This window comes from Saimiri boliviensis, chromosome 2 (genome assembly GCF_048565385.1).
Source record: "Saimiri boliviensis isolate mSaiBol1 chromosome 2, mSaiBol1.pri, whole genome shotgun sequence".
Classification (NCBI taxonomy): domain Eukaryota; kingdom Metazoa; phylum Chordata; class Mammalia; order Primates; family Cebidae; genus Saimiri; species Saimiri boliviensis.
Window position 1 is genome coordinate 1,165,794 of NC_133450.1, and position 20,767 is coordinate 1,186,560.

The 20,767-nt window shown below is 57.1% G+C and overlaps 1 protein-coding gene across 9 annotated transcripts in view; it reads left to right on the forward strand.

Moving 5' to 3' along the window:
* The window catches only part of LINGO1 (leucine rich repeat and Ig domain containing 1), a 216,317-nt gene that overhangs the window by 92,153 nt on the left and 103,397 nt on the right, over positions 1 to 20,767 (forward strand). The window contains exon 1 of one of the 9 annotated variants that reach the window (XM_074392601.1): positions 7,475 to 7,548. The exons of the other annotated variants lie outside the window; for them this stretch is intronic. The gene's annotated coding sequence lies outside the window, so the exon portion shown is untranslated. Of the gene's footprint in view, positions 1 to 7,474; positions 7,549 to 20,767 lie in introns of those variants that run through there. 9 annotated transcript variants of the gene reach the window in all.

Consider the following 20,767-nt stretch of genomic DNA (forward strand, 5'->3'; position numbering starts at 1 on the left):
AGCTCTGCTTGCTTTCCTCCTCCTCGAGCACCCTCGGTGTCTCCTCGTTGGCTGAGTGTTGCCTGTGCCTCCCTGCACCTGGCCTCTGATCTCTTGTCCTGAGCCTGGCTTAGCCCTTAGGGCTCCTTTGCGCCCCCTTCCCTAGCCCAACTCTGCACGTGCTCGCTGACCTGGATGTGCCTCCACCATCTCCCCACTGGCACCGAGCTGCCCAAAGGCAGAGTGGAGTCTTCCCAGCTTCCCTCCCCGTGCTGGCTGGCCCCCTCTAGTGCCAGCTGGGCTCTTGGGTGGATGTGGATGCCATAAACCTTGCAGGGAAGGAGGGTTAAAGAGAACGGACATTCAGCCATTACAGAGGGCGGGTTTTCCACGTTGCCTATACTTGGCCAAGCCCAGACCTCAAAACAGCTCTGTGAGATGGGACAGTAGCTGCAGACCCAGAGTAATGACTGGGTCTGCTCCCTCAGTGCCTGCTGTGTGCCAGGCGCTGTGCTAAGCATGTTACAAATAGTCACTTATTTAATCTTAACTACAACCCATGAGCTGTTTTTGCAGAAGGAACTGAGGAGTAGACAGAGGATGAGAAACTTGCCCAAAAGTACACCGTCCTTAGGTGGCAGAGTAGGAATTTGGACCCAGGCAGTCTGGACTGTATTCCAAGCATTTGTCTGTGTGGCTCCTCCCAAGGGCAGGTGAGGAAGTGTGATGCCCACAGTGCAGATGTGGAAACAGTGGCCCAGAGACCAGGAGGCTCGCCTAAGGTCACACAGCTGGGAGTAAGTAGACGGGGTGGGGTTCCCATTAGCTCCATCAGACCCCCCAGCTGGAGCTGGAGCTGCCTGGAGGCTGTGGGGAGAAGGTAGGAGTGAGGCTGTGAGGGCCTCAGCAAACCCTCTTCCAGGTGTGGCCTCTGTGCGTGGCACCCACTCCCAGCCCCCAGTCACCAGCCCCCAGCCCCGAGCCCCCAGCCCTCAGCCCCCAGACCCCAACCCCGAGTCCCCAGCCCCCAGCCCCCAGCCCCTCATCCCCAGCCTCCAGTCCCCAGCCCCCAGCCCCCAGCCCCCAGCCCCCAGCCCCCAGCCCCCAGCCCCCAGCCCCCAGGCCTCAGCAGCTGAGACAAGCGAGGCTTTGGTCTCTGGCCTGGCCGGGAACTGGGTGAGCTCTGGGGGGCTGGGACTCAACAGACGCTGGTGCAACCCACCTGTCTGGAGCTGGTGGGCATGTGGCATGCCCATGATGAGTGGGCTCCTCGCAGGGTGGGCATTAATCACACTGCCAGGCAGCGGGAGAGGCAGCTGCCTGAAATGCCCGCACCTGGGCAGGATCGATCACCGCCAGACCTGCCGGGCCGAGAGGCTGAGGGCAGCCAGGGGCCATCTCTGCCAGGCAGGCGGGCAGGGAAGAGGCCCGGACTGGGGAAGGAGACGCAGCCCTGCCATGGGGCTCTCAGAAGAGGCCTGATAAGAGGGGATTCCTCCTCTTCTCCCAGAGACGGCCCTTCAGTGTGCTGCAAAGCCGTTGATCCTGTTTCAGGATGCGTGGTGAAGACCTGCCTCCTCCAGGAGCCTTTGTGGGGTGCCCACGTGTCAGCCCTGGACATTTTCTCATAGGAATGTGCAGTATCCCCGGGAGCCAGGAGAAAGGGCTTTGAATCCGCATGCCACCTGCCAGCTGTGTGACCTTGGGGAAATCACTTTACCTCTCTGAGTGCTGGTTTCCTCATCTGTATGATGGGGATGAAGCTTATTCTTTCCTTTCCTTTCTTTTTTAAAATCACGGTATAAAACATGTAAGACGTATCATCTTAGCCGCGTGTCAGTGCCCAGGACGGTCGTGGGAACTCCGTGCTCCTTACTGTACCCCCGATTCCTTTCCGTCTTGCGTGACCAAAATTCCTCTGGACGGCTGCTGCTCCCCTGCCTCTCCCCACAGCCCCTGGAGGCCCCCCCCCTCCGCTGCTTTCTAAGCATTTGACCAGCTTAGACGCCTCATACCAGGAAACCATGTATTTGTGTCTTTTCGTGACTGGCTTATTCCAAGCAGCATAATGTCCTCCGTGTTCATCCATGTTGTGGCATGTGACAGCGTTTCTTTCCTTTTTTAAGGCTGAAAAATAGTTCATCATCTGTATATGCCACATTTTGTTTATCTGTTCATCTGTTGACAGACAGTTGGGGTGTTTCCATCTCTTGGCGGTTGTGAATAACGCTACAGTGAACACGAGGGTGCACATACCTCTTTGAGATCCTGTTTTCAATTATGATATGTGTGTGTGTATGTGTGTGTGTATACACACTCACACATACACACACCCGAAAGTGGGATTGCTGGATCGTATGGTAGTTCTGTTTTTAATATTTGCAATTAATTGAGTGGCCGCACCGTGTCCCATTCCTGCACTGCACAGAGGTTGTGGCTTCCCCGCGTCCTTGCCGATCCTTCTTTTTCCTTCAGTAGCGACCGTCCTGTCTGAGGTGAGGTGAGACCTCCCTGTGGCTTCGCTTCGCATTTCCCCGACGATTAGTGAGGCCCAGCGTCTTCGCACCTGCCTTTTTCGGCCACTTGTATGTTTTCTTTTGAGAAACGGCTATTCAAGTCCTTTGCCCATTTTTGATTGGATTATTTCTGTTGTTGAGTTATAGAGGTTTTTTAACGTCTCCTGGGTGTTAACCCCTTTCAGATATGTGGGCTGCCAGCATGTCCTCCGCTCGGTCGGCTGCCGCCTTTTCGCTCTGTTGATTGCTTCCTTTGTTAAGCAGGAGGTCTGAAGTTTGATGCAGACTTAGGTCCCGTTTGCCTATTTTTGCTTTTGTTGCCTGTGTTTTTGGTGTCATGCCCAAGAAATCATTGCCAAATCCAATGTCATGAAGCTTCTCCCCTGCGTTTTATTTTAGGAGTGGTATAGTTTCAGGTTTCGTGTTTAGGTCTTTGGAGTTAATTTATGTAAATGGTGTAAGGTTAGGAGTCCAGCTTCATTTGTTTTGCATGTGGAAATCCGGAAACTGACCAGCCACAGCACTGCAAGCTGATTCTTTCTTGTACAGGGTCTATCCGAGCGCCCTAATGAGGCCAGGACCCGTGCCCCTTCCTCCTGATGGCGGCTCTTGCTCTGGCCCTGAGACCGTCCTCCTCTGGTCTTTGGACCTCGCTGTACCCAGCCGGGTCAGGCAGGATGGAGCTGCCTGCGGGGTAGGCAGCCCGCTGCAGGGATGCAGGCTTCTTCCCCACCCATGTCCAGTGCTTTGGGGGCCCCTGGGTGAGGCCAGGACCTCCATGAGACACAGGTGCCCAGTTCACTCAGGAGGACTTGTGCAGAGCCAGCAGCGCAAAGGGACAACGCTGGACACTGATCTGGGGAGAAAAGGGTCTCAGTGGGGCACCTTAGGGCTGTGGCCTCCTCCTGCCCTAATCTTCCAGTGACTCAGATGAAGGTGCCGAGTCTCACATTTGCCAGTAAGAGCAGTTCTCGGCTGGCGGAAGCCCTGAGCTAAAACCTGCCAACCGAATGGAACTCTGCAGCCGGGAAAATGAAGTTTTGCACTTGGGCTCAAAAACTCAATGGCCAGGGATGGATGCAGGAGTAGGGGTGGGGCGGCCGCTCCCCGTACGCTCTCTGGGCGTGCTGTGCTGGAGCCAGCTCAGACCAGCTCTCTCTCAAGTCCATTGACGGATGTTCAGGAATGTTCCAAGCCGGTTGTTCAACACAGGAGTCCGCCTTCCAGGCTCACATCGTGGCTGTCCCACGTCTGGCAGATGCAGGCCCTGCCTCTCATGGGCGCGGTTCTCGGCATGAGCCAGGCAGGCCCTTTTCCCCACCCGGGGCCTCTGCTTCTCCGTCTGCAAAATAAACATTGTACCTTTTTCATGGGAAGTTGTGAGGGTTAAACAAAATGATTATTTGCTTATTTCTTTATTTACAGGATCTTGCTCCGTTGCCCAGGCTGGAGTGCAGTGGTGTGATCATAGCTCACTGCAGCCTCCACCTCCTGGGTTCAAGCGATCCTCCTACCTCAGCCTCCCCAGTTGTTGGATACTGCAGTAGCCGGGTGCATGCCACCATGCCAGGCTAACTTTGTTTTCTTTTTGGTAGAGACAGGGTCTCGATATGTTGCCCAGGCTGGTCTCAAACTCCTGGGCTCAAGTGATCCTCCTGCCTTGGCCTCCCAAAGTGTTGGGATTGTAGGCATGAGCCGCCTCGCCCACCCTAGACGATGGATTTAAATCCCTCTGTGGAGAATAAGTACTAATAAGGAGGCCGAAACCCTCGACCTCCATGGCTGAATTCCCCATTCAGGCCTTTTGTCCTGGGGCAGGAAGTCAGCGGAGCCTCTGGAGACCTGCCTCTGGACTGGGCGCACCCAAACCAGCTCGGACACCCAGCAGGGAGCCCCCCCATCAGGAGAGGCTGGGTCTGGGGATTAGGTCCTTCCGCTCTGATACTTCAGCACAGCTAGTGTGACCAGCACCGGGAGGCCTGGGAGGAGACCAGGCCTTCGTCTCAGGCTCTCCTGGGGTGGGGCTGTGGCAGGGTCCACCTGCTGTCTGGGAAGCAGTTGCTGATGCCTGCCCTGGGCTGGGAGTGGGTGATCTGGCTGTGGGCTTTTTCTTGGACACCTGCAGGGTGGGCTGGGGGGAGGACTTGGTTCAGGCCATGAGGCCGGAGCCCGGCCCAGTGGTGGGCTGTGGCCAAGGGAGGCTGTCGGGAGGCGGAGGCCCTTACTGCCCCGGGGGTTTGTGGCCCTCTCCCTGGTTATGGAAGCCCACAGTAGGCACTTGATGTGCCTCCCCTCACTCAGTAGCCCATGAAGTGGGTGCTGCCTCATCCCCACTTCACAGATGAGGAAACTGAGCCCGGAGAGGTGAGGCTGAAGCTGGAAGGTGCCTCTGCCACTGCAGGCTTGCCGGTGACCCTGGCTGATGCCAGCACAGCCCCCTCATCTCAGCAACGGGGACTCAGACGGGTGCAGCTGGGGGAACGTGTCCCACGTTGGTTGTGTATTCTGAAGTGGTAAAGCGTCCACAGACCTGATAAGTCCCCACGTTTACAGACCAGCAAACCGAGGCTCACAGAGTCACGGCCGTCGGGTCCTGCAAAGTCATCTCCTGGCCTGGCTCACGCCACCCTCCCTGCCCAATTCAGGCCCCTAAGGTCGCTCTAGGGCCCTCAAAAACCCCTGATGCTGAGTGGATGCAGACAGGCTTCAGTCACGTGTGCATCTGTATGTGGGCATGTGTGTGCACACGTGTGTGCTGGGGTGGGGGTGGCTGGAGGCAGCGGCAGAGTTGAGCAGACCCTGGGGCCTGAGTCTAAGAGGAAGGGGCCTCCTTCCCCACTCCCCGCTCCTGCTGCGGGTGCGGGGAGTGGGAGAAGCCCCGGGTGACTGGGTTTGTGCCCACTATATATAGCCCAGCTCAGACACGCACGCCCGGCTATTTCTGTGTTCCTCCTCCTACTGAGGCAGGGGGAGGGGAGAGAAAGTAGTCCATCTAAAAATATAACCTGGGGAAAAATATCACAACGCCTGAGCTGAGCCTGAGAGATCTGTCTCTTTCTCTCGCCTCCCGCCCCCACGCCCCGACTTACCTCACAGCCACTTCGGCTCCGTTTGGAACTGGTGCCCCCTCCCCCACCTGGGCCACCTTCCCCTGATGCCCCCCGGGTTGGAGCTGGGCCGTTCCACACCCATTCACAGGTGAAGAAACTGAGGCCTGGGGAGGGCTTGCTTGGGTGAGGCACTTTCTGCTGGTGAGCCCTCCGGATGCCCAGGCCGGGGGTGCAGCCCCTCCCTGCCCTGCTGGGCCTGGACTAGGGTGGGGGCCCAGGTCCGGGACGTGGCTGTGCACTCACTTGTGTCATCTCTCTGAGCCTCAGTTTTCCCAACGAAAGGGGGACAGTGATGCCAGTTGCCTCGTAGGTGGTGTTAAGGGTTGACGGGGAGGCGCAGGTGAAGCCCGGGACACGTGCCAGGCGCCAGGCGCGTCAGAAGCACGCAGAGATGGCGGCCTCAGTTGTCGTCATGGTTATTATCTTGGTTACCCACCGCCTTCATCCTGGCCGCAGAAATGACTCTTCCCGAGGGGCTTCGTGAGGGCAGGATGGCTCCCAGCAGGTCGGCATCGCGGTGCTCAGCCGGATGCTGTCCGGAGCAGCGCCCACACGTGACATGGTTGTATTTAGGTTCACAGACGAAGGCAGGGGACTCTAAGCTTGATGAAGGCCCTGCTTCAGGCCACGCTCATGGTTCTGTGGCTGTCTTGGTCCTCACACTTACTCCCTTGAGTGCTGGCCTGGGGGTTAGGACAGGCTGGGATGGAGGGGGCCAGTGGGGTGTCACCATCCCCATTTTAACCACAGACAGGAAGCTGGAGCTGAGAGGGAAAGTGATGGTCCCTGGGTCGCACAGCTGGGACAGAGGCTGGACCTGAGATGGGCTGTCTGACTCTCAGCTCCCAGGTGTGCTGGCCCCGACGGCCCCTGAGCTGTCTGCCTCCCCTTTGTGGACTGCAGGGGCCCCCAGCGGCGCTGTGAAGGCCAGTCCCCGGGGCGCCCGGCCGGTGCTTTCCACGGCTCTGCTGCTGCCCTCCCCGCTCACCGTGTGAGGCCTGGAGAGTGCACCCCTGGGTCACTGAGCACCCATCGGGTGCCCGTGTGATGGTTCTCGAGTTCCGAGCTCTGTTACCCAGCACCAACTCAAGACCAGCCCCGTTTCCTCTCCGCCCACGCACTCTCCACCACCACCAGGTTATTTTGATATTGTATAATTTTATCCATAAATGTTTCAGTGCCTATCTCTAAAAGATAAGGACCCTGTAAAGACAGAACCGTGATACCATTACCACACCTTAAAAATTAAACGTTACCTGGCACAGTATCCACTTCCTGAGTCACTCTTAAAAATCGCCTCGAGGTAGGAGTTCGCATTGCCCTTTTACAGATGAGCAAACTCGAGGGCCTGAGAGGACCGCTCGCTGGCCTGAGTCCCCGGAGCTCGTCAGTGGCCGTGCAGGGATTTGAACCTGGGCCGTGGGACTCTAAAGTTAGTGCCCACTCCTCTTTCCTCAGCCAGGCAGGGTCCACGTTTGCCTCCTGCCATCCCCAAAGGGTTGCCAAGCCCTGCAGCCCTAGGGCAAGGGGCTCCTGACGTATTTTTATTGGGGGGCAGTCTAGTTCCTGGGCCTCCTGTTAAACCCAGAGTCCAGCCCAGAGGCTCAGCCAGGCTGTGTGCCCAGAGACGGGCTGCGAGGGTGCCCGGGCCGCGCCGGGGCCAGGAGTGAGCTGTCTTCTCTGGCCGGCGTGCTGAGCTTTACGGGGGCATTAACAAGCCATTTAAAAAGTGCTGACAGCACACTTTGCAGGCTCCTATTTAAGATGTACTAAAAAAATAAGCACCTTTTCAGGGAGGAAACTGCAGCCTGTCGGGGTGAAATACGTCCGGGTGTCACCTACACACGTGTCACCCTGCAGGTGCAGAGAAGGGCGGGAGCATCGAGCGCCCGACCTCACCCACCCTGGGCGGCCTCGGGAGGTGGCAGGTACTTGGTGAGCAGGTGGGTTTGTCAGCATTTCTGGCTCTGCAGCGGGAGGAGGGAGGTCATGCTCTGGGCGGGGTCCTGTTAGTGGTTGGGGTGGTTGGGGGTGTCAGTAGGGCACAGGGGAAGTCACCTGCTCCGGGCTGCCCATGTCAGATGGAGAAGCTGAGGCCCAAGGTTGGGGGGGTGAAGTTGGCTAGGTCACACGTCCCGAGACCTGCCCCGGGCTGGCCCCCAAGCCCAAGGCCAGCACGCTTCAGGGGGTGCTTCTGTCTTCCTTCTTCCTCTGCCCTCCTCATCCCACCTCCAGACAGACTTTCTCAGACCGAGAGCAGCCTGGACCAGGAGCCAAGCGCTGTGGCAGGCCCCGGGGATACGACGTGAACAAATAAAAAATATGGTCAATCAGACTGGAGACAGAGAGCCTCCGCCGCTTCATGGAGCTGCTCTAGTTGCATGGAGGTGACAAAGAATGGCAGCGATGTGGTGAAGCTGTGGCGTTTACCTCCAGGGGCAGATGTGGGGTGCTATGAGAGGGTTTAAGAGGTGGGCCGGGCGCGGTGGCTCACGCCTGTAATCCCAGCACTTTGGGAGCTGAGGCGGACGGATCATGAGGTCAAGAGATCGAGACCATCCTGGCCAACATGGTGAAACCCCGTCTCTACTAAAAAAAAATACAAAAATTAGCTGAGTGTGGTGGTGCGCACCTGTAGTCACAGCTATTCGGGAGGCTGAGGCAGGAGAATTGCCTGAACCTGGGAGGCGGAGGTTGCAGTGAGCAGAGATCACACCACTGCACTCCAGCCTGGCACCTGGCGACAGAGCGAGACTCCATTTCAAAAAAAAAAAAAAAAAGAGGAGACCCACGAGGTCAGGGAGGCAGGGGCCGAGAGGGTGGGGGCAGTGGCTGGGGGAAAAGGGGCAGCAGGCAGAGGGGAGAGCATGTACCAAGGCCCTGTGGCAGAGGCTCCAGGAGGTTCTGAAAGGCCGGTGCAGCTAGAGTCCAGCGAGCTTGGGGAGGTGTGGCTACAGCCGGGTCTCACGAGGGCCATGAAGCGGGTGACTGGGGTGGGAGGGTTAGGCACTTGGATTTGTGGTATGGACAGATTTCCGGCTGTCACCGGAGGAAATGGCCTTGGCTTTGAGTCAGGAGTGGGCTGGGGAGGAGGGTAGGGGTGAATGTAAGCATCGAGGCAGGAGGGGCAGTGGCTCAGACGGGGTGTATGTAGGTCGGGCTGCCCTCTGGCTCTCTGTTATTCCCCTGTATCCCCTCCAGGCCTGCTGACCCAGGAAAGTCCCCGAAGGTGTCTGGGAGGGACAGTGCTTCAGCCGCGGTGCAGGGATGAGGGAGGCGGGGAGGCTTTGCTGAGCCAGCTGTGGGAGGGGTCATGGTGCTGGGCGCTAGGCCTGGAGCCTTCCCTCTCCGGAGGGCAGCTGAAGTGGCAGCTGGGGTGTGAGCACAGGAGCACGAGGAGGGTGTCACGTCTGCCTGGTCTCCATTCTGAGATCTAACCCAAGGGGGAGTGGGTGCCCGAGAGGGGAACAGAGCTCAAGAGAAAAAAAAAAATAGCTCGCTTGACTTAATTATGACTGATTGTGACAGCTTGCATCTTTAGTCTGAAAAGTATCTATGGGGTAAGGACTGCTTTTCTCAATCGGGATAATTATGTTAATTAAAATGCTTTCTTTATAGCAGTTCTGATTAATAAAAACAGTTCCACTGCTCTCTTTAAACACTCTAACCTTCTGTTGCATGAGGAAGGAGGCCCCTTCTCAACAATTTATGGTTTCTTCACACAGATTCCAAGAAGCGACCTGCTGCCGGGGGGCCTGGTGGCAGGCACTGCACTCACACACGCGGGGATGGATGCAGGCAGAGGGGCAGCACATGGACCTGGCGGGCGGCGGGGCTGGCCACTGGGGCAGAGACAGGCTGGGGCGCCGCGTGGCTGAGGCTGCTGCAGAATAAAAATGCCACTTTCCCTCTAATTGCTGTTTATTTCCTTTGGAAAGCATGGAGATAATTGATGAGCTCCCAATTAAGAAAAATTACATGTGGGGACTGAGGTGCCAGGGCCAGGACGGGTTCTGGAGTGGAGGGGTGGAGTGGGGCTGGCGGTAGGAGCAGGGGTCCTTCGTGAAGCGGAGGGGTGGGTGGTGCGTGTGCCAGGAGAGGAGGCGCCAGGTCGGCGGGAGGATGAGAGCGGAGACGAGAGTGTGAGCACAGCTTCACTGTCCCGAGCCTCAGTGCCTCTGTGTGCCTAAGGTAGAGGTCACGTGTGGTGGCCCAGAGCCAGAATCTGTCTCATAATCGTGTGTGTGTGTGTGTGTGTGTGTGTGTGTGTGTGAGAGAGAGAGTGTGTATGTGTGTAGTCCGTGTATGTAAGTACATATGTGTGTATGAAAGCGTGTGCATGTGTGTGAACATGAGTGCATGCATGTGTTTATCTGTGTGAGTGTGTGAGATTGTGTGTATGTGCGTGAGTGTGAGTACACGTATGTATGAGCGCATGTGTGTGTGTGTGTGTGCGCGTGTTCTAGCCACAGAGTATGGCAAAAGCCTCAGCCCACAGACTGTGGGAAGATTGGGAGGTTTCTCACCAAAATCTGGCTTCCGGAGTCTATCAAAAAGTCAGAGGTCCAGCAAGCGTGTGCCGGCGGGTGGCAGGTGCTGCCTAGGGGCTGCCCCTGCCCGTCTCCTGTGGCCTCCCCATCCTCGTCGCCACGCCAGTCTGACCTGGGAGGTACTTGTGTTTCCTGGCACTGAGGGGCTCTGGTCTGCCTGTGAGGGTGGAGGAGGGGGATGATCTTGCGTGGAGAAGGGGCTCTCACTTGACCACCATCCCTTCTCCTACAGGGACCGAGTGGGGATGGGGTCCCAGAGGCGCCACGCAGAAGTGTCTTGGTGCTGGTGCTGGGAGGAGACTTTGTGGGGTTCCCCACGCCACCATCCAGCCACCCCAGTCTTGGGGAGCTGCTCAGCCCTGTCACTGCCCAGAAGGGCTCAGGCAAAGCCGGCCTCACTCTTGAGGAGGCAGTGAGGAGGGTGTCCCAGGAGGTGCCCCTGGGAGGCAGGGCTGACGGCCCACCCTTCCCGGAGGCCCCAGCTCTCTCTGGACCCTCCGGCCTGCCTGGGCGAGCTCCTCACTTACGGAGAACTCCGGCCGCTGTGTGGCTCAGGCAGGTCCACACGCTGCCCCAGACAGCCTCATCAATCTCCCCAGCTCCCCTCCACCGCAGCCTGGCCCCGGCCTCTCTTGCTGTTAGAAATGAGGAAATAAGGTCAGGGGCTTCTTCTCAGCCCTATCACCTGGGTGGGGAAGAGGCTGTGGCCGTCAGGGAGGTCCCGGTAGCCCACGGAGCACATGGGCCAAGAGGGCCAGGGGCTCGGGCCAGGGTCACGCAGCTGGGAACCAGGGGCGGGGGCAGGCACGGAACCCAGGCATCCTGACCCCGGGGGTTATAAGGGTGACCAAGGCCACGAGGGGTCTGTACTCCAGAGGAAGTGATGCTGGTGGGTCCCTAGACCCCTGCAGGCTGGCTCCCGGCATGCGTCTCTGGGGTCCCGATATCAGAGTCCAGAGGCTTGCCTGTGGACATGTGGGGAAATGCACCATGCAGATATGTGTGGATGTATGAGCCTGTACATGTGTGGGCACACAATACGTACATGGATGTGTGTGCGTGCTCTTCCAGGTGTGCCTGTTGACACTTGTGTGTATACGTGCAGGCCTTGCAAACGCACAGGCATGTGTGGACGTGCTCCTCTGTACACACAGGAAGGGCAGGGGTGTGTGGGTGTGCTCCTGTGTATACATAGGATGGGTTTGGGTGTGTGTGTGTGTGGGTGTGCTCCTGTGTATACATAGGATGGGTTTGGGTGTGTGTGGGTGTGCTCCTCTGTATATATAGGATGGGTGCGGGTGTGTGTGAGTGTGCTCCTCTGTATACATAGGATGGGTGTGTGTGTGAGTGTGCTCCTCTGTACACACAGGAAAGGCAGGGGTGTGTGGGTGTGCTCCTCTGTATACATAGGATGGGTGTGTGTATGTGTGTGAGTGTGCTCCTCTGTACACACAGGAAAGGCAGGGGTGTGTGGGTGTGCTCCTCTGTATACATAGGATGGGTGTGTGTGTGTGTGTGAGTGTGCTCCTCTGTACACACAGGAAAGGCAGGGGTGTGTGGTGTGCTCCTCTGTATACATAGGATGGGTGTGTGTATGTGTGTGAGTGTGCTCCTCTGTACACACAGGAAAGGCAGGGGTGTGTGGGTGTGCTCCTCTGTATACATAGGATGGGTGTGTGTGTGTGTGTGAGTGTGCTCCTCTGTACACACAGGAAAGGCAGGGGTGTGTGGGTGTGCTCCTCTGTATACATAGGATGGGTTTGGGTGTGCGTGTATGTGCTCCTCTGTATACACAGGATGGGTGTGTGTGGGTGTGCTCCTCTGTATACATAGGATGGGTGTGTGTGTGTGTGTGTGTGTGTGGATGTGCTCTTCTGTATACATAGGGTGGGTTTGGGTGTGTGTGGGTGTGCTCCTCTGTATACATAGGATGGGGGTGTGTGGATGTGCTCTTCTGTATACATAGGATGGGTATGTGTGTGTGTGTGTGTGTGGATGTGCTCTTCTGTATACATAGGGTGGGTTTGGGTGTGTGTGGGTGTGCTCCTCTGTATACATAGGATGGGTGTGTGTGTGTGTGTGTGGATGTGCTCTTCTGTATACATAGGGTGGGTTTGGGTGTGTGTGGGTGTGCTCCTCTGTATACATAGGATGGGGGTGTGTGGATGTGCTCTTCTGTATACATAGGATGGGTACGTGTGTGTGTGTGTGTGTGGATGTGCTCTTCTGTATACATAGGGTGGGTTTGGGTGTGTGTGGGTGTGCTCCTCTGTATACATAGGATGGGGGTGTGTGGATGTGCTCTTCTGTATACATAGGATGGGGATGTGTGTGAATGCGATCCTCTGTGTACATAGGATAGGTGTGTGTGTGTGTGTGTGTGTGTGTGTGCTCCTCTGTATACATAGGATAGGTTTGGGTGTATGTGGGTGTGCTCCTCTGTATATGTACGATGGGTGTGTGTGTGTGTGCTCCTCTATATACATAGGATAGGTTTGGGTGTATGTGGGTGTGCTCCTCTGTATACACAGGATGGGTGTGTGTGTGGGTGTGGGTGTGCTCCTCTGTATACATAGGATGGGTGTGTGTGTGTGGGGGGTGTGCTCCTCTGTATACATAAGATGGGTGTGTGTGTGGGTGTGTGTGCTCCTCTGTATACACAGGATGGGTGTGTGTGTGGGTGTGCTCCTCTGTATACGTAGGATGGGTGTGTGTGTGTGTGTGTGTGGGTGTGCTCCTCTGTATACATAAGATGGGTGTGTGTGTGTGTGTGTGTGTGCGCTCCTCTGTATACACAGGATGGGTGTGTGTGTGTGTGTGTGGGTGTGCTCCTCTGTATACACAGGATGGGTGTGTGTGTGTGCTCCTCTGTATACATAGGATGGGTTTGGGTGTGTGTGTGGGTGTGCTCCTCTGTATACATAGGATGGGTGTGTGTGTGTGGGCGGGTGTGCTCCTCTGTATACATAAGATGGGTGTGTGTGTGGGTGTGTGTGCTCCTCTGTATACACAGGATGGGTGTGTGTGTGGGTGTGGGTGTGCTCCTCTGTATACGTAGGGTGTGTGTGTGTGTGTGTGTGTGTGGGTGTGCTCCTCTGTATACACAAGATGGGTGTGTGTGTGTGTGTGTGTGTGTGCTCCTCTGTATACACAGGATGGGTGTGTGTGTGTGGGGGGGTGTGCTCCTCTGTATACACAGGATGGGTGTGTGTGTGTGTGTGGGTGTGCTCCTCTGTATACATAGGATGGGTTTGGGTGTGTGTGTGGGTATGCTCCTCTGTATACATAGGATGGGTGTGTGTGGGGGGGGGTGTGCTCCTCTGTATACGTAGGATGGGTGTGTGTGTGTGTGTGTGTGTGTGTGGGTGTGCTCCTCTGTATACATAGGATGGGTTTGGGTGTGTGTGGGTGTGCTCCTCTGTATATATAGGATGGGTGTGTGTGTGTGGATGTGATCCTCTGTACACACAGAATGGGTTTGGGTGTGTGGGGGTGTGCTCCTCTGTATACACAGGATGGGTTTGGGTGTGTGGGGGTGTGCTCCTCTGTACACACAGGATGGCCATGGGCACGCGCGAGCATGTGCATGCGTATGTGTGGCTGTCGAACTCGTGTGTCTGGGGTGCTGTACTTCTCCAGCTCTGGCCCTGCGTGTTCGCACATACGTGTCTTCCTGCGTAGGTCTGTGTGTGAAGCTGTGGGCCCTGGAAGGAGGTGGCTCCCTAGGTGGGTGGTAGCAAGTCAGAGGTGTGAGCTCAGGCCCGGACTGGGAGCCCTGCTCCCCGGGGGATAACGCCGTCTCTATAGCTGCTCATGAGCATCCTCTGGGACACCGGCTTCCAGGCAGGCCTCCGCCCTGCTCCCTGCTCCCTGGGCCTCCAGCCCTGGGACAGTTCTGCCTGTGCCAAGAGCAGGGCTTGTATCACCGCCTCGTGACTCCACTGCCCAGATGAGCTGATGATTGAGCAGGGACCCTCCTTGTCCACTTGGACCCTCCTTGGACCCCTCTGAGGTCTAGCCTGGCTGGGGCAGCCCGTTCCCCACCATGGTGGAGCCAGACCCCGGGTGCGCAGTGGGGTGTGAGAGGCGCTGAGCAGGGCCTCCGCCGCACCTGTGCCCACGGCTCCCTCCGATGCAGAACAGGCTGGGCCTGGGCTTGCTGGGGGCCGCCCTGCCCTAGGCTCCTTAGTGCTGGCTAAGGTAGACGCGGGCTGAGCCCTCCCCGCCTGTCCGCCTTTCCTCCCCGTTCCCCCACCCTTGCGATCAGGGCTGAGCTTCTGACCCTCTGCCAAGAGGGAAACGAGCTTTCACCGGCGGGGCAGTTCTGATCCCCTCACACGTGGTGTGCCAGCGGAGGGCTTTAGGGCACTGTGAGCCGGGCTGGGGTGCTGCTTCTGGGCAGGAACACCCGCCTCGCCTTGGTAGACACACTGGCCCCTACATGCATGTGGCGGTCCCACAGGCTGGCTGGCACCTGGGCCTGCCACCCCCACCTCAGCCCGCCTGGGGGCTGCCCCCCCTCACCTCCACTGTATTTACGTGTCTATTTTATGATTTCAATTTTTAATGCCTCTGCTCTTTGAAGACGCTTAATGCTTTCGAGTGGAACATTTCCTTCCAGGACCTGAGCGCAGATTGAGGACAGAGCAATAAATCAACTAATAACTGGAACCTCATTTTCTGCTCCACGGCAGAGAGTTAACCCCTGCGTCGCTGCACTCCTCTCGGTGGTAACTGCGGGCGAGGGGTGCTGGGCAGCAGGGTACCGAGCTGGGCACCCCAGGGCTCAGGCTTCCCCTCCTCCTCACCTCCTCGCCTCTCCTCCTGGGTCTGCCTCCTCTCTTCTGGTTCCCTTCTTTCTCTTCTTGCTTTTCTCTTTTCTTTTTCTTTACGTCCTTCTAAAAGCAAGTGGGAATAGGGGAAATGGCTGGAATCGGAGATTTTGGAGGTGACCCTGGGAAGGCATGGGGAAGCATTTGTTGGGAACTCCCTAGGCCCTGACTTGCTGTGTGAGCTGAGGGGAGTGTCCAACCCTCTCTGAGCCTCTAGGTTGCCACCATTACAAAGGGATCTTATCACATGGGCAGACTGAGGTTTGAAATGTGAACTTTTATTGACAGCGGAGGTGGACAGTGCCTGAGTATCCCCCGTTCCCTCCCCTGCCCACCTTGGCTTGGAAGGAGGAGAGCTGGGAGACACTCAGGCGATGAACTGGTAGTAGATGGCTCTTCACTCCTGTTGTCTGTGCCTGAGTCTGTGTTACTAATGCTGCGTAGATGTGTGCGTGTGCGCACGTGCGTGTGTGTGTGTGTGTGTGTGTGTGTGTGTGTGTTCCTGCATGTGTCTTGGTCTCCGGGATCACAGCGTACACAGCCGCACACCCAGGATGACTCTTGACTGCGGGACGAGTGAAGGGGCCCAGCGGGGTGTGGTGATTCGCGTCTGTAGTCCCAGCTACTTGGGAGGCTGGCGTGGGAGGACCGATTGAGCCCAGGAGGTGGAGGTTGCAGTGAGCGGTGACCACACCACTGCACTCTAGCCTCGGTGACAGAGTGAGACCCTGTTTCTAAAGAAAAAAAAAAGACAAAAGAGCCCAAAGTGGGGAGCAGTGTCTGCACTGAGAAGCTGGGAGGGGCGGAAACCCAGGGGCCACACCTCCTGACTGCAAATCTGACTCGCTGTGAGGCTTTGGAGAAGTCACTGAACCTCCCTGGTGCTGAGTTCCCCCTTCTATGGAATCGGGATAAGAACAGTGCCTCCCTCATAACTTGCTGTGCAGGGTGCGTGTCGCCTGTGACGTGGCTGGCACATGATAAGTATTTGTCGTCATTACTGCAGGAGACATCCGCTCACACACGGTCTATGTCCCTCCCCCAACTGAGCGAGAGACACCAGAGCCGTGCCAGCCTGGAACACCTGGTGTGTGGACAAGGTGCCGGTGGAGGGGAGTCCCACCCCTTTCAGAGCAGCCGGGGGGGCTTCCTGGAGGAAGTGGTGCTAGCACTTGCCCTGAGATGGATGGAGAGGAGGGTGGCCCCGGGCACCTGTTGGGAACAGGCAGAAAGGACATTTAGAGAAGACTCAGGCCCAGCGGGAGGTATTTGCGCTGGTTAGGAGGAAGTGGCGGTGATACCGGCCCCAGCACAGGGAGGGGCTGGGCCAGTGTTGAGTAGGCGCCTGCTGCACGCAGACATCTTGATCACATCATTTCCTTGTGGACACCGCTTTGTGGAAACCACATCTGAGTCCTGTCACGTGAGCTGCCCGGGGCCCCCCCAAGCTGTCGGTGGTACAGGTGGGGTTTGATACCGTATCTGTCCGGTTTGGAACTCCACTCTACTTGTGGCCCATGTCCCAGCATCACAGGGCTGGAGACTCTGTCCCTAAAAACGCCCTGCTCTCTGTGGGCGCCGCTGGCGACAGGGAGCCTATCTCTCAGCACAGTTAATGGCACTTCATGTTATTCCACGCATTCCCGCAGTGATTTTCAGGCCCGGCCCAAATCTTTCTCACAACTGACTTCTCAGACCCGTCCTAGGCCCCCGAGCCATGCCCTGCCCAGCCCTGAGGCTGCCTGCTGGGCTCACGCAGATAGGGCTGCCCCATTTCCTCCCAGTGCCCCATGGGTGTGTGAGAGGGGTGGAGAGGACCCCATATGGAGTACGTGCAGCGTGCCAGCCGTGAAGCGTGGCATTGCATCCCATGTGTGACCGCTGTCACCCTGCAGAGTAGGCTGGGCCAAGCTCGGGTGGGCTCAGACCCAGGAGCTCAGTGTTCCAGACAGCCAGGCCCACCATTGGCATCCAGGACCGCTGGGAATAGCACTCAGCCCTGGAGTATTTAAACAGATGACTCGACTAGGTGATAATTTTAGCACGTTATGGCTGATGTCTTCTTGGGACCATAAAACAGCAAACTTTTACCACTGGAAGCAGCTCCCAGCCAAGACGTGGGGAAATGATCATGTCATCAAGTCATCTGGGTATTAGTTATTGTTTGGGGGAGAGTGTATGTGGGCACATAGAGACGTGTGCACCCTCCCCCGTGCCCACAGGAGCCAGCCTCATCGCGGGAGGAAGAGAGGGTGCTCCTGGGAGGGAGGGAAGGGGGGGAGCTCGTGCACTCCCTCCACCGGCGTTACACGCTCCAGGTGCTGGCTGTGCATGCTCCTTGGGTCACTGGGCAAACAGGGAATGCTGATGGTACAGAGATGGGATGAATAGGGACAGCTAGTAAGACAGGGCAACAGGGCCCTCACGTGAGGGAGCACCTGTGGGAGCACCCTGAGGGGACGAGGAGGCAGTGGCAGGGTCAGAGAGGGCCAAATGAGGGCATTTGCACACTGAGGCCGTGGGACATTTTCCAAGGGGCAGGGGGCAGCGAATGAGCTTGGGTTAAGCAGGGGCCGTGACAATCTGATTTCGGTTTTAAAAAGATCTCTCCAGCTGCTGCAGGAAGGGCCAAGAAGGGAAAGGGGGTGAGGCAGACGTGATGGAGGCCTGGGCCAAAATGGTAGCCATGGTGATGTCGGGGGGCAATTCCAGACCCATCCTGGCAGCAGGACTGGGGATAGGGAGAGGGTCACGGCGGAGGCAAGAAGGACTCTCAAGTCTCGGCTTAAGTTGCGGACGTCATCCTCTGAGACGCGGAGGTGCCATGGAGGATCCGGAGTTCGTTTTCGACCACCTCCTTGCGCGGAGATGTCCTTTTGACAGTTGGGGTCACAAGCCTGGAGCTCAGGGGAGAGGTCTGCAGAGGGGAAGTGGGCGTGGGAACCAGCAGCTGTAGATGGTGTTTAAAGACCTGGGCAAAGCAAGGACCACCCAGGAAACGACCTGGTTGGTGGGAAGAGGACCAAGGCCTGGGCCCCGGGCTCACCGCCGTGCAGAGATGAGGGAGGAGAAGGAACCTGCACAGGAAGCTGAGAAGGCACATCGGTGGGAGGGGGTGGTGGTTCAAGGAAAGCCAGGGGTCCCAGAAGCCAAGAGAGGGCTCCCAAAGGAGCCACATAACTCCAGGACGGTCTCAGACACGGGCCACTGACATAGGCACAGTCCACAAACCTGATTCTAACTTCACCGGTAATACATGCACTCGCGTGTGTGTGTGTTTATATATAGCGCTGTGTGTGTGTCGAGCACCATGATCGAGACGTAGGTCTGCGCCATGCCACGGGGCTCCCTGTGCCGGCACACCCCTCCCCCACAGCCCTGTTCCCACACCTCCCGCTGGGCCGCCACTGATTTGTCCTCCTCTGTAGTTTTGTTATTTCATGAGTGTTACATAGATGGAATCATACAGTGTATCACCTTCTGAGATTGACTTTTTAAAAAACTCAGCGTAAGCCAGACACAGTGGCTCACGTTCGTAATCTCAGCACTTTGGGAAGCTGAGGCAGGCAGGGTGCTTGAGCTCACAAGTTCAAGACCAGCCTGGGCAACATGGTGAAACCCCATCTCTACAAAACACACACACACACACACACACACACAATTAGCTGAGTGTGGTGGTGTGGACCTGTAGTCCCAGCTACTTGGGAGTCTGAGGTGGGAGAATTGCTTGAGCCTGGGAGGCGGAGGTTGCAGTGAGCCGAGATCACACCACTGCACTCCAGCCTGGGTGACAGAACAAGACCCTGTCTCAAAAAAACAAAACAAACAAACAAACAAAAAAAAACAAAAAAAACAAACAAACAAAAAACAGAGAACAACAACAATAAAAACCTCAAACCTCAGCATAATGAAGGAAGGGGATTTTTAAAGGATGGCAGATACCAGAACGTAACTGTTTGCTGCTGAGAAGGATGAAAGACCCAGTAAAGAGGGAGAGTTGGGTGATGTTGAAAGATAATGCAGTGATGGAGGGGAGCTGGATTCCCGGGGACAAGAAGGTGGGTTCAGAGTCCAAGTGGAGCCATTAACCGTTAACAGCAGCGAGACCCCTCCTCAGAACCCCCCTTCATAGTGGGGTGCAGGTTGAAGCTGGTGAGCTTCTCGAATGTGCAGGGGCAGAGGAATGGGGTTCATATTTGCTGCCTTCTGCTATCCCAATGAAAATAAAGTGAGGTCTCAGCCTAGAGTGACAGGTCAGATGGAGGAGGGGAGGCAGGAGGAGGGTGGCGATGGGGCCACTGCCAGGTAGGAGAGTGGGGAGGTGAGCTGCTGGAGGCTGAGCTGGGGTTGCCGGGCAGCACTGGCTTTGCTGGAGGATTGGGATTCAAGCTCTCGGAGGGCACAGCCTGCGTGGTGGGCTTATTTCTCCAGCCGTATTTGGCTTCCCAGAGATGAGTACCAAGTTGGTGGTTGGGTTCATCCAGGTCAGTTTATGACAGCACCGCCCAGCGGGAGGGGGCGAGGTATCTGCGCATCGATGATGCTGATGGGCCGTGGAACTCAAGCTCCCCAAGGGCAGTGAGAGCGGACGGGCAGTGATGGAGGGTGAGGTGTGAAGGTCTCAGTGCAGTGAGGATTGTAAGGAGAGGAGCTGGAGGGCCAGCTGGGAGGTTTGACGAGGAGCTATGGTGGTGACAGGGCCGGGGTGTGGTCTGGGATAGAGGCTGCAGGGAGTGGCCGCTGAAGGTGACTGGAGGCAGGCGGTCAGGGCACCCCTAGCGTGGGAGGTCACCTAGAAGGATACAAGGGTTGAGGTGCAGGGAAGGACAGACAGGAGCCTTCTGTGCATGAGGGGAAGGGGCCAGAGGCGGAGAGGCACAGCCACCTCTAAGGCACGATAGGGACAGAACCACTGCAGGTGGGAGGAATTTGGACCTGAGGTCTGGGAGAGCCCCAAGGAGCAGCGAGCACAGCAGCCCGCCCTGGCTGAGCCGGAATCGTCTGCAGAATGTCGCTGTGTGCCCGCCCTTCAGAGGGGAAAACAGAGGCCCAGAGAGGGGAAGCACGTTTCGGAAGGAACAGCTCCGCCGAAGTGTGCAGAGGGTGCGGGGTGGTGGAGGCCGGATTCCAGAGCCTCCTGTCACTGGGGTTTCAGTACTGCCTCCTCCAACTCTTCCGGGGCTGTCTTCGCTTGTCAAATAGAGCAGAATGAGCGTACACACTCCCAGGGTGGTCGTGAGGATTGAGTTTTTGGGTTTTTTTTGAGACGGAGTTTCGCTCTTGTTACCCAGGCTGGAGTGCCATGGCGCGATCTCGGCTCACCGCAACCTCCGCCTCCTGGGTTCAGGCAATTCTCCTGCCTCAGCCTCCTGAGTAGCTGGGATTACAGGCACGCGCCACCACGCCCAGCTAATTTTTGTATTTTTAGTAGAGACGGGGTTTCACCATGTTGACCGGGATGGTCTCGATCTCTTGACCTCGTGATCCACCCGCCTCGGCCTCCCAAAGTGCTGGGATTACAGGCTTGAGGCACCACGCCCAGCCGGGGATTGAGTTTTAATGCACGCATGCTGTGCCTCCTCGGGCTAACCCTGTCTACAGCTAGAGAACCTGAGGCTCGGGGAGGGGAATGGATTTGTGCAAGCCTCAGCGTTCCCCAGCCTCCGTCTCTGCCCACGGCTGCCATCTTTTCCCGTACGTGTTCAGCAGCTTCATGAAGAAAGCAAGATGCAGGCCTCATGCCCACTGAGAAGTTGGGGAAACTGAGGGCAGGATGGTGT